The sequence below is a fragment of the Lethenteron reissneri genome, chromosome 25 (assembly GCF_015708825.2).
Source record: "Lethenteron reissneri isolate LAM-NWPU_2019-01 chromosome 25, ASM1570882v1, whole genome shotgun sequence".
NCBI lineage: Eukaryota > Metazoa > Chordata > Hyperoartia > Petromyzontiformes > Petromyzontidae > Lethenteron > Lethenteron reissneri.
The window spans coordinates 4,481,213-4,493,165 of record NC_083803.1 but is presented as its reverse complement, the minus strand read 5'-3'; positions in this window follow the sequence as shown (position 1 = coordinate 4,493,165).

Here is an 11,953-nt window from a genome sequence, read left to right as displayed (position 1 = left end):
ACCAGCCACTAGTACGAGCACTACCTCTAAGATCAACCAACCAGCCACTATTACTGGCGCTACCTCTCAGATCAACCAACCACTAGTACTAGCCCTACCTCTAACTTCAACCAAGCACTAGCGCTCACCCTGCGTCTAACCTCAACCAACCAGCCACTAGTACTAGCAGATATCTCTTAGATCAACAAACACCCACTAGTACTCACCCTACCTCTAAGATCAACCACTGATGACAACGGCACTGATGACAACAATGACGAGGACGAGTGTGATGATGACGATGCTGCTCGCATTGATGATGCGTTACTCACAGAGGAAGGTGTACTCTTTATTTAATCACATCTATAACCAGGCGGAGCGCTGACGCAGTCGTTAATGCACTGCCGCGTGCACCACGTGACCTGAATTCAATTGCAGGCCACGGCTATGAACACCGGTGGCGAGTGACATTTCCACCTGCCCCAATTTCACCAGCGCGTACTGACCAGTCTGGTGCAGTATTGGGAAGCTTTCACTCAGTTGTGAATTAACAAAGGGCTAACAGAGATATATGTTTGTTGTTACTCGTGGATAAACCGTTACTCTGCAATGGAATATGAGAGACAGATGTCATACTCATAATTTCCTCAAAATCCTGAACTCGGAATTATGAAAATTTATCTGCTTTTTCACGTAATAAAATGCCAAAATAATAAATTTTTTCACGTATATATTCTGGACGATTTAAAGATTATTCTGGCGTAAGGATTACATTGATAGGAGCACACATTGAAAGTTACAGCAAACTGAACCGTGGTGAGTCTTCTCTATTCCTTACTCCCACCCTCCGTTGATGGCGCCATCGTCTTCTGAACGTCTTCCGTCGTCTCAACTTAACGTTTACTTGAGACACAGAAACTCCCGTGTTGCCAGTTACCCAGTTAGTTTCGTTGGCAACGGCTCGCAGCAGCCATTAACAACAACAGAGTTATTGTTGGGGTGGAGAGGCGCCCAGCCAGCAGCCAGCCAGGAAACTCAAACGTAGATTATTTGTGATGTTTGTTTGTTTAACCAGGATAGATTCACTGAGCCTCAAAACTATTTTCAAGAGTCTTGACATTTAAAAATAAATCTCAACAAAGGGGCGCTGTTGCTCTGAGCAATCCCAAAATGAGTCATTTGCAGGAACTTTTTTTTTACCAATACCAATTTTTTTTTGTATATCCGGGTGACGGTCCACTGACCTGTAGTATTACTTTATAGGCGAGTAAAATGGGCAGTACAGTATAGGGCTTATTTATTGACAAACACAACATTCCGGCTCTCTGTTTGCAAGACCTGTTCGAGATCTCACGTCACTCTCACCTCGTCAAATAAAGGACACTTGACGATTTCGATTTAAAGCTTTCGTGACTGCAGGGATTCATCTTCTTGGTTCTTTCGGTAAAGTCACGTAGAAGGGAAGTAATAAAATAATAAAAATAAAACATAATAAAATAATTCTCACGACGTTTCGGCCACAACGCAAGCAGCCGTCCTCAGGTGAAGAACATGTCTGTCGATAAGACAGAGTCTAAAAAAAAACGGCTGCTTGCGTTGTGGCCGAAACGTCGTGAGAATTATTTTATTATGTTTTATTTTTATTATTTTATTACTTCCCTTCTACGTGACTTTACCGAAAGAACCAAGAAGATGAAATACTATTATATAATATAAAATAATATAATAATATTATTATTTTATTACTTCCCTTCTACGTCACTTTAGTGAAAGAACCAAGAAGACACTTGACGAGTTGAAATGATTCGATTCGTGACGATTCCGTGTACGCTGCGCTTCAACGCACACGCCGCGTGTACCTGCTGCATGTCGACCACAGAGGATGTGAACATCCGCTTTATTGTACAAGAACGCATCACAAACGACGGCGCGATCATTTATTTTTAATTGCCATGCAATATTCATACGCGATGCCAATGCTGTGTATGATTAGTGCTTATATGGGATTTCCTTATAGTCACCACCAGATCTCCTTTGCACAAGAGGCTCATATCATCCAATCCGCATCTGCTTATGAATGAACCAAAAAAAATGGGCTTACTGAAATAGACAGGGCTTCAAAATTACACGTGTATAATACCAGCATCGATTAGCTGCCGCGGTCTTGCACTCAGTTTATGTTGAAGTATAATCGCAGAAATGCTGAGAAAACTTGTAGTATTAAAAGAAATTTGTTTTACCAGGTATAGAGAGCCCACTGAACTACGTATCTCTTTATCAGAAGCGACCTGGACACAAATGATAGCTCCACGAAGTGGCCTATCATCACGTGGAAATGTATAGCAGCACAAACACTCGAAACGCATGTTTCGAAATGTGGAGGGAAAAACCCTGAGGACCCGAAGAACATGCAAACTCCACATATACAGGCGTCAGGGCCGGGATCGAACCTAGGACCTCCTGCATACCAGGCGAGGTAGGTAACATCTCGCCACATGCTCACTCATGTATCTCTGCAGAAAAGACACTCGCCAGGTATTAAGACTTTGTTCTCAGGAGGTGTCCCGCATCGGATTGTTTAACCAATTCCTTTTTTTATGAAGAGTGTTTTTTTTTGTGATTCATAAGAACATGTTGGCACATCTTCTACTCACATACCTAATTGCATCTCATACTCAATACATGCTGAAGGTTCCTTCTTAGCATACACTCACACATAGCTCAGTCTTTTTGAACTATCAGTATCTCAAGAACATCTTGTGTCCGTCATCTGCCGTGGTTGTTACAAATTCAGGAAGATGTTCTTGAAAATCAGAAAATGGACTCAATGTGGCGTGGATCACCGGACACGCGTGTACTAAACATCTACTCTGTTTAAGCACGTGCACACACACATGGACATGTACACTGCATATCCCGCGCACTCAGTTCATCGCGTGGTCTTCACGCCCGCACAGTCACAACTGCCCGTCTGCTCTCTCTCTCTGCGCCCGTTCGCGATTCATGTTTAATTCATTTGGCTGCGTGCAGCGCAGAAGAGAGGCTCGGCGCGTCCCCCCCTGTCCCTGCAGCACCCCGAGCTCGTGATAAACAAGGTACTTAGCAATCTGCCCCCATCTGTCCAGCCGTGGCCGGCTGAGCCGGGCTTTGTGCCTCCGCTTGGCAGCCGCTAGGGGTCCGATACGCCGCCTCTGAGCGCTGCGTATCAACAAGAGCGCATTTTCGTGTGGTGGACACGTGATTATGATACGCGCCAGCTACACGGCCGACCTGCCTTACATAACTGCTCACCCGCTTACCTTCCGAGCCAATTGCCCGAATAGCTGATCGTCTGCCCGTCTCACTACCTTATTTGTTGTCCTTCCCCCGCACCTCCGATGACCACGGTTGGCGCCGTACGGTGCGAATGAAGTTCAATATAAATACACAAACTCAATAACTACCTGCCTGAATAACTGCTCGCCTGCCCGCCTTCTTACTCACCTGCCTAACTACCTGCCTGAGTAACTGTTTGCCCGACTTACTTGCCTGTCTTCAAACTTAAACAAATGATGACACGGCGTTGGCAGTGGTGCAACAATTACAATCAAAAACTCAACACATTCGTAAAAAAAACCCACTGCCTTTCAAATAAAAAATATATTAACAGGCGACGTTTCGGACAAAGGCCCATTATGTGCGATTCAGAAGAGTCATTGCCCGAAAGAATCAAACCTCTAGACCGGTTATCATTATATTTTATTTTATACCTACGTGACTTTACCGAAAGACCCAAAGAGTATAGTCAGGTTTGTTTGATCCAATGCTGAGCTGCTACATATGATGGGCAAAGCCACTCTCTTTAATATGTGAATCCTACATATGGGTAAACATACTTTTTTTTGTATGTGGAGAGCGAGATATATGAAGATGTAATATCTGCTCATTGATGTGTTGGCTTACCTACTTAATTTCCAACCTGTTTAGTTACATACCTGACTGCCTACCTGCTTGAAGTGCCGGATTCTCCCAGTACTACAAGTAGCTACACGAGTAGCTCAGCGCCCCGCACTAAATGCTTTCAAGCTATCAATTCCGGTTCAGTGATTCTGCACTTGCTCTATTGCTACAGTACTATACCGCTTTCAACTTTATGAACGACTGGGTGTTGGTGTTTAAGGTTAGCGATTTGTCGTATTATCTGGCTGTATAGCAAATGAAAAAATACAATTATTTTACTGTGCAAGTAAAACATGTGTTTAAATATTTATGGGTTTTTTCCAAAATTTAGGGCCCCTTTATAAGATAATGCTACAGGCCCCGCACTCGCTTAATCCGGCCCTGCCTGCTTGCACGCCTATTAATAACACGAATAAAGTGTCGTTGTTTGTCAATCTCCTGTTGGACGAAAGCGTCCTCATGCAGTGCTGTCCGGTGCAAATCCGAACCGCGCTCGCAATCATCAGCGAACCAAGTTATTCGCCCACCGTGACGTGTGACCCGGAGGCTGACGTAAAGCAATCGCATTCGACGAGCGATAACGGGTGACGTACGACTTTGTTTTGCGCCGTTGATAAAGGATGCGTAAGCTATGGTGTCCGGATATAGGCAGCACGTGCACATAACATGAACCCCCCACGACTGGTCTTACATATCGGGGTGACCCGCAGTGAGTGACACGGTGGCGAGATTTTAACTTCTTCGCCTGGTATTCTGGAGGCCGTGGGTTCGATCCCGACCCACTGACTCCTGACGCCTGTTGTATATTTTGAATTTGCGTGTTCACCCCGTGGTCGCGTGGATTTTCCTCCGGTTTTCCCCTTCCATATTTAGAATCGACACGCGTTTAGAGTATTTGGCTGCTACAAATATCCACACGATGAGCCACTTCGTTGAGCTATCATTTGTGGCCAGGCCTCTTGTGAAAAAGAGCCCTAGAGGCCAGTGGGCCTTACCTGGTAAAATAAAAAAAGTTTAGTTTAGAACCTGGGTGATTGTACTGAGTGTAGAGCACAGTACAATGAGCACGATTATCTATCTACGAATGTTTCCTATGATACGTAACACAGTTATATGCCATGATAGAACTTACCTATAACCCATAAACAGCCTATTGAGGCCAACGTTTAACAAGGGATGCAAGGAAAGAAACACAGTATCAATATATGAATGCAAAAATTAAGTGTATAAGATGGAAAACCAACAAAAAATCTCAGCAAATTACTCATGCTGCTCCTTATTGATCCACGAAAGCATCGGTGTGACGTCTTGGGGCTCTCTTCTAGGAGATCCCTGCATTGGGATGTTCGGCCAAAAAAATCAATTTACGAGCGTTTGAGATGTGGGCGCAATCCGGAAAGCCTCGGATAAAGACAACACTTAAAACTCCCCAAACATAGATCACCAATCCATTGCTATAATGAAATCTCTTGGCCACCTCGCGGGGCCCAAGACGACAGCACCTGGTATTTCCAAGCAGTCTCTCATCCATCCAGCATCCAAACACTAGCCGAAGTCAGACCCACCTCGCTTCTGAGATATGGGTAAGAACTAAACATTTCAGCCATGCATTTTCACACGAGCATATTGCAAAACGTTCAGTTCTCGCTCTGATGCAGCACCAGACCCGCGATCCAATTGGGCACCTACACAAAAGGTGACAACAATGATTACACTCGGGGTAGTTGCTATCGTCCTATGGATTATGACCCCACAAAACACCTGCATTTGCGATTGCCAATAAGTGATTGAACCTGTCACGGTGCGGTAATTAAAGTGGCGGGGTGGTGGCGACACGATCCGGGCCACCGGAAATTAAATTCCTGCCCACTGCTGACTTTAAGGTTGAGCGATATCTGAAACAGTCCTGGGTTCTCTCTCTCTCTCTTCGCCAACGTGCCCTGACCGGCGTGGTGAAGCACTCTATAGTCAAGCAACCCCAATGATCGACAACGGTGTCGGGGCGGCCTTCATCCAGACTTGGATTGACAGACGGCTGTCAATGACTATCTTCTCAATCTGGTTGCTTTCGCCTTTTCGGCCGTTGGGGCGTGACCGATTCCGTCACCGATACTTTTCTGCAGGGGGTATTTCCACTTTCTGTCTGTCACTGCACCTTTCAATCACACCGAGAGGCAGATGCATTGGAGAGTACGCATGGGTTAAAGACGTCGTGAAGGCCTCCGAATAAAGTAAAGCGGGGCCTGGGCATGACTCGTGTCTCGAGACGATGGCCAATGGTCTAGAGCAGTGGCGAATTACTGCAGCCGTGCACTCTTTTCGTTCTAAATCGTAAAAAAAATGTTTATAAATACATAGGTTTGATGAAACATAGTAAGCTGTACTTACGTGTCACGTGCTTCATTTGTGTTTTGATGATTTACTTTAAAAAAAAAATCTGCCAGTGTCTCGAACCTCCAGAAAGGGCATCTCGCACCCCCAGTGGGTGCGTACACCCCAGTGGGTGCGTTAAAACTAACCACTGGTCAAGAATAACGAAGGCAGGGAATGCACCTGGGAGGACGTCCACCGGCGAGGAGATGGAGCCATGAAATCAACCCGTGTTTCGGAGACGAGGTGGATTACTAACATCACACGATTTCTGAGCGATGGCAGTGGCTCGAGAAGGCCTTCATCCAGAAGTGGATTGGCAAATAATTACCGGTACATCCTTAACGATTGTAATCCGTTGTATTGGGAGAGCATAAAAAGTTGGCGAGGGTGATAGTTGCTAAACGGCAAAGTTTCTCCCCCGCAAAAAAACAAAAATAACGCCACCTGCCACCACCTCGGCACCGCCTTCACGTGGCACACGCGTGCGGCAACACGGCATCAGCTCGTGCAGCCGGGAGCGCGCACTAATTAAATTACGCGGATATAGTGTCCAGGGGTAATGGGATATTTGTCGAGGTCTTGAGGCGGCCCTGTATCTGATAACCCAGGCTCGTCTCTGTCAATGGAAAGGCGGCCTCGTTGAAAAAAAACAACACACACACAACAGAATGGCTCGCGCGCTCCGCTGGCCGTGACGCCAGCGTTTCCACTGTCGTCACCGGGACCCAAATAGGCACGTCGGTCTAATTAGCGGGTGAGCACATTATGGAAGAAGCGTGCGCACGCGTCCCAACGTTCGTTTACAAAGTGTATGCCCCCCCCCCCCCCCCGAAAACAAAATGAGACGCTCGCAAGTATAAATAGCGAATAAGTATAACCCGTAAAAACAAAGTTTTTCACAATAAATCCTTTATATGCGTGGCGGCTAGAGTCCTCTCGTCCTCTGGCTTGAGATGGCTGCCACCTATGGGTCAGATGATTGTCTGCCAGTATTAAACAATTGGTAATTAAATATTTAATTTGTTTTCCCTAAACAGTGTAAAATTTTGGAATTTTTTTTCTCACGAACATTAATTGTCTCGCACAACGAGTCTGTGTGCAAAATGTCAGCTCGATTGGATCACGGGAAGTGGGTTAAAAAACGACCGAAAATTTTGCACGGTCGTAAGCAAGCAAGCACGCAAGCAAGCGAACTTATTATAAAGGATTTAAAAAAAAAGCCACGGTCGCCGAGCGTCACCGCCAAGTGCGAACGCACACAAGCGCGGTCCTATTTTTCGATGTAAAGCTTTCGTGACTGCAGGGATCCATCTTCTTGGTTCTTTCGGTAAAGTCACGTAGAATGGAAATAATAAAATAATAAAATAAAACATGATAAAATAATTCTCACGACAGACCTGGTCTTCACCTGAGGACGGCTGCTTGCGTTGTGGCCGAAACGTCGTGAGAATTATTTTATTATTTTATTATTTCCATTCTACGTGACTTTACCGAAAGAACCAAGAAGAAGCGCGGTCCTGTGAATCCACGAGAATGAATAATCTTCGTCACGTGGGACGTTTACAAAACATCAGGCGCGTGCAGTGGAATGAATGTAACTTTTAACCTCGCGTCTGCTGCAGCGCCGTTACTTCGGACTGTGGTCATCTGATCACTCACGACGGGAATAGCGCGATGGACATGTCTTCAAAGTGCTGATGACTTTGAGGAAGCAGAAACATACGTAGTGATTTGTGAACATGACCACTGGGTTTGCAATGTTGCCACTTGTTGATTGAAAATGGTTGAGAAGATAGGACGGCTCGAACAAAACATATTCGTCACTTTAAAAGTGTTTTTAATCAAATTAATGTATTTTTCTATTTAAAGCTTTCGTGACTGCAGGGATTCATCTTCTTGGTTATTTCGGTAAAGTCACGTAGAAGGGAAATAATAAAATAATACAAATATAAAACATAATTAAATACAATTCTCACGACGTTTCGACCACAACGCAAGCAGCCATCCTCAGGTGAAGAACAGGTCTGTCGGAAAGACGCTGTCTATTTTGTTATTTCCCTTCTACGTGACTTTACGGAAAGAACCAAGAAGACAAATGAATGTATTTAGGAAATAATGAATCAGAGTGGTTACATTGTTTTTATTTGTTTAAGTTGAATTTTTATTTCAACGTCTCGTTGTAAACCGTGTGAATGTCTTATCTCTCAGAATTTCAATCGGTCACGTATTCCCATTGGAGTGGTGATGTAATGGTTAGCACACTGCGCTGTGTGGAATCGTGAGGTCGATTCCTCGTCCCGGCTGACATCAGTGGCGAATTACATATAAACCGGTTCTAGCTATGACCCCCTTTCACAAACCCACACTGACCAGCGTGATGAAGTATGGTCAAACAATCGCCATGACCGACACGGTTTGCGGAGGCCTTCATCCGTCGGTGGATTGACAAAGTGGCTGTACATTTTAATTTATTGTGCAGCATTGCTTGACTAACTCTGTTGGAACTTTTCAATTGTAGTGTAAATCTAACTGACTGGTCTCTCTCTCTCTTGCAAGAAGAAATATTCCGTATGGAAGGCCAATCACCTGGTTAAAAAGAATGGCAATCGATGGGCTGTGTGCTTTTGAAAAATTCCATGCAAACGGTGTTTGAGATACAGTGCTGCTCTTTTGCAACCACGTGAGTGCATCCTTGAATTCCAAGAGACTCAAAAGGTCTTCGCTTATCCAGGAAAGCCGAGCTTTGGATTCTCAACATATTTTACAAGAGGGTGCAGAGTTGGGATGTTTTAAAACCCAACAGGATACACAGCTTGCACAGAACTTCCAGTAAAGAAAGTTACTGCCACAACACTCGCAGCGGCATCTTAATTGCCTCTAACAGCCCATTATGATTTTACCTTTTTTCTTCGTTGCAGAAATAAGTTTATTGTTAAAGCGCCGAGCTATGAGACATCATAACGACTTTGGGAGGGCCTTTATTCAGCAGTGGATTGATCATAGCTCATGAGGATGACCACAAATGTAGTTCTTGGGAAAATTAGTTATGAATTAGTGGGACTCTACTTAGAGAAGGTGATATGTTATCTGAGCAAACGAGCTCATGCACCCGTATGTCATACACTGACTGCGAGGTTGCTTTTTTACATTCAGAGTCCAGCCAGGTGGGAGCATTTGCCATCTTGCGATCACTGATTAGGTTAACCAACCCCCATAAAAGAGACAAATTAAGTTGTTTACACCGTTGCGCGTGCACGATACTTTATGAGCACGCCCCACGCGATGAAAGAGGGAACCCGTTCAAATTAAAATATGGTCCGTGTTTTGTTATGTTTACTTGCATATATTACACTTGTTTACTCTGGAAAGCCCTACAGGATGGTACTCATAAGCAGAGGTCGCAAACGGGTTTGATTCCTTACCCGTACCCGGCCGCACCAGGGTCGCAAATGGGTAGGGAACGGGTACCCGTACCCGGCCGGGTACGGGTACCCGTTCCCTACCCGTACCCTACCCGAAATGAGTGACAAACGGTTACTAACCATTGACTCACAGCCTACCCGTACTCGTACCCGGCCGTACCAGGGTCGCAAATGGGTAGGGAACGGGTACCCGTACCCGGCCCGGGTACGGGTACCTGTTCCCTACCCGTACCCTACCCGAAATGAGTGACAAACGGTTACTAACCATTGACTCACAGCCTACCTGTACCCGGCCGCACCCGGGTCGCAAACGGCTACCCGTACCCGTACCCGGCTGGGTACGGGTAGCCGGGTATCGGGTAGGGTACGGGTATCGGGTACCCGGTTGCGACCTCTGCTCATAAGTCTTTGCAGTCGGGGGCGACGATTCCTATGCGTTTCCAAATGAAGTCATTTGAGAGTACAGTACTCTAATTATTCAAACAAATGGCAAACTGGATGATGACGCCGACACGTTGTGGTTTACTCTTCTTCAAATAATGTCACTGGATCTTTAACGTCTCCTGTGAAGCAGGCGGGCGTGTATCTATGGTTAATACACACCACAGTGCTAACCAGGACGGCCAGCCGGGTTCGAACCGTGAACCTCCAACTGGGCAATGTCACATCGCCAGCCCGACGTAGGGACGGACGGCTCTTAAATGGAATCAACGTTTTCTTATAACACGTGGTAGGCTTTCGCGACTAATATCATCCATAATAGAGGTTGTTTTGGGTTAGATCGCGTAAATATATAAAAGTGTCGTTAAAACCCGCAACCACCCGACACAGCCAACTAGTAAGGGTTGTCACGTAAACAGAACGTGGCCAATTCGTCACTTGAACAGCACACCGATGTGTTGGAGAGCCAAGCCACAACATTTACAATCTGAGCACGACGTTTCGCCAGTAATTACAACGAGCTTCATCAGGCAACAGCCAGATTTGTGGAGAAGTCCTCCTGTTTAGTTCCTTATATAGAGGCGTAGATGTGGTGACCACGTAGCTGCGCTCTTGCACAATGTGGTTGGGGATTACTGAGGCAACGTACATTATGCATGTGCATTACGCGAACCCTTTGAACTTGTCCTTCCTGTCTATTGTGTTTATTAAAATTTGAATGAACCCAAAAACCTCTATTATGAACTGTTCTCTTTGTCACGTGGGACGGTTAAGCAAACATCGGGCGGGTGCAGCGTTTAACGGACAGGATGCACTTTTTTAACCTCGCTTTCTACCGCAGCCCCCGTGAGTCATGATTACTTCGGACTGTGCTCACCTGATGATCACTCGCTGGTAGCTCAGCAGACAGAGGGAGGATCGTTGCCGATAGACATAACTGTCAGGTCACCAGTATTGGGTTCAGGCTTGAGACACTGATTGTTGAAATCGGTCCAGTTTGCTTGTTTTTGAACCAGCGCTGGTTGAAACGATGCACTCCCAGAAGGCCGTGTTTACTGATGGGATGTGTAAAAATGCGTCGATGTATATTGGACGTGGAAGGAGAGATATGTAAAGGACGTCGGTATTATTCCTCAGCAGCTCGAATTTGGTGATAAAGGACGTGCGATTAATGTAAGGGGCACATGTGTTGTGAGTCACACTTGGGCCAACTGAACGCAGACTTACCTGCACTACAGCGTGCATCTTCAATTCACAGACGTGTGATGTTACAGTTTGCAAGCTGTAGTTGGGATTCGAGATGGAGACGAATTTTACAGAAATCAGCCCCTTGTCAATCCACCGCTGGACGAGGGCATCACCACTACTAAGCCCCCATTGATCACGGGGGGTTTGTTTGACCATAAAAAAATACAAAGATCCACCATATAGCCTTAACAGGCTTTAGGGGCAAGTGCTGTTAGTAAGCACCTATAACGGCCGGCACGGCACACGAGGGGGTGGGTTGCCAACACCACGCCCAGCTGCATTTGTCTCCCTCGTGGACGATATTTACACATGGCACCAGGTACTCATTTGAGGGCTGAGTCGATCTAGGGAAGGCCCAGGACCGGTTCACATAATCGTCACTGGCGGTGTTGGCCGTGAGCGGGAATCGAACCCGGGTCGCCGGGTTCGCTAGCGCTAACCGCTACACCACCGCTCCCCATACCTCACCACACACACACACAGACATTGGGAGGGCACAGGTAGAGTAACACGATGGGTTCGACTGCACCAGATTGGGCCAAGAGTGACGT